This window comes from Branchiostoma belcheri, unplaced genomic scaffold (assembly GCF_001625305.1).
Source record: "Branchiostoma belcheri isolate BF01 breed outbred unplaced genomic scaffold, Haploidv18h27 scaffold110, whole genome shotgun sequence".
Classification (NCBI taxonomy): domain Eukaryota; kingdom Metazoa; phylum Chordata; class Leptocardii; order Amphioxiformes; family Branchiostomatidae; genus Branchiostoma; species Branchiostoma belcheri.
This window is the reverse complement of record NW_017802492.1, coordinates 325,884-327,899: the sequence shown is the minus strand read 5'-3', so window position 1 is coordinate 327,899 and position 2,016 is coordinate 325,884. Positions and strand designations below refer to the sequence as shown.

Sequence of the window (2,016 nt, the reverse complement as noted above, 5' to 3'; positions counted from 1 at the left end):
TCGCTGCACGGAAGAATACGTGTCACCCCTGCCTTGTTGAAGAATGGACGGTCCCCTATTATAGGTCAAGGGTCACATCGCAGTGACACTGTTCGCTGTCGTTTTTGTTTACTTCAGTCTCAAATTTGTTTTAGTTTTTATGCTTACAATGTCCGGCTGTTAAAATATGTAAATATTTATGCTTAATTTATACTCAGGCCATTCCAATTAAATTTCTTGGTACTGGGATGATTTTCAGAAAATTATTGGACACTTGTCTAACATGATACTTGTCTTCTAGCTCGTCATCCCAATGCTTCCACTGTTGTGAAATCATACTATATGATTATCTATAAAAAATAAGGCAACATAGACAATTGCATGGCAGGTTTTGTCTTTAATGTGTATCAAAAGGAATGCAAAAAACATGGTACAACACAGGCAATACCTTGGGTTTACGACAATAATATTTAAAAAATTGTACACAGTGATGTAACAAGTTATTTCTATCATGATCATAATGATTCCAGTCAAAATGCATGTATCTATAACCTTCCAATATATTAAGGTATGTCTTATTAGAATTGATCCTACCACATACACATATACTTGTCTTTAGATATCATAACACAGAACATTATAATGCCAACAATGAAATGGCTTGACTTGCGTAGATATATATATATAATACACTGTCAGATTTTAAACCAAGGTACGAATATTCTGGTCTTAACATTAAATGATGAAAGGGAAGATAGCAATAGATAGTGATCTGGTGTCTTAGGCAGGGTTGAACTCCACATTCCTGGTGTAGAACAAACCAGTACCACCCTTGGTCCGGTACTTTAACTAGAAAATAAAGAGAATAATAATGAGATGAAAGCACCATAATCATTTGCTTTTCTTTCTGCAGACAATCAGTAACTAAAATACTGTCAAATTTCATACTGCATCACATAACATTGCATAGATAATCCTCTGGTACATGCATTATATTTCTATTCATACACCATGACTTTGTATGGCTTTTTCTAAGTTGATACCCCATCATGGGTTCCTATTCCACAATAATATTACTAGTATTGGCAGTGCAGCTCATAGGTGGTCATGAGTGTTTATAATAAAATCCAAACATTGATGAATATCATTTAGTAAACATTTACTGCAGGTGGGGGAGGGGGACCTGGCCAATGCTTACACTAGGTGTATCATTCTCTTATGCTCATGTTTCTGGTTGATAGGAATGTATCTCTTTGAAATTACAACATATGTTAGAAATATGTATATATATATACTACTTTTCTACTTTATTTGGGAAAAGATCCTTTATTTGTTTGAGAATTTCTCCCTAGGATTATAGTTGACACCCAAAGCAGTTTTGAGTGTCCACAATATGGATGACAAATCATTGAACATGTTTGAAAGTCTGTAATTCTTTATCAAAAACATGTACATTTTCAATATCCTGCAATATGTTGGACTTACATATGTAGTTTTGTTTCATTTGACTTTTAAAGAAATCTGTTGTGGTTTGGAAATGTATGCAAGTACCTGAAATTCCCACAATGTAAACAATATGGCTGACAAAATGTTGGGAAGTTTGAGAGTCTATATTTCTGGATCAAATGATGGATCTCTTCTATATCCTGCAGTAGTGGGATAGGAGATTTGATTTGATTTGATTTATTAGGCTGATAACACTCATGTATGCAGCCAGGACTGCCCAACTAGCCGGAGGCTATTATAAAGGGCTAGCCCTCACAACAAGAACATAAACAATTCGGAACAGTTAACAGTTGATGGTGTCAGTTACAATTCAGATAGACATACTATTACTACATAACAGATGTTGTGGCGAAACGTTAACAAGCTAGAATATCCGGCCTGGTCGTCGTGCGTTTACTACAATTACATTTATACGTCAGGTTAATAAACTATTACATAACAGATGTTGTCCACTATATTTACATTGCCAATACAATATTATTCTATTGAACTATTTACTAAGTAGGTGTCGTAAGTATTATCAGTATTGTC

At 34.5% G+C, this 2,016-nt stretch overlaps 1 protein-coding gene and 1 long non-coding RNA gene across 2 annotated transcripts in view; one reads left to right on the top strand and one right to left on the bottom strand.

Annotated features, from left to right (window-relative positions):
* LOC109487104 (CUB and sushi domain-containing protein 2-like) overlaps positions 1-2,016 on the top strand; it is a 64,381-nt gene that overhangs the window by 26,047 nt on the left and 36,318 nt on the right. The gene's annotated exons all lie outside the window — the stretch shown is intronic.
* Positions 357-2,016, bottom strand: part of LOC109487115 — a 1,865-nt gene continuing 205 nt past the window's right edge. The window contains exon 2 of the long non-coding RNA XR_002141231.1: positions 357-828. This is a non-coding gene — a long non-coding RNA (uncharacterized LOC109487115). The remainder of the gene's footprint in view (positions 829-2,016) is intronic.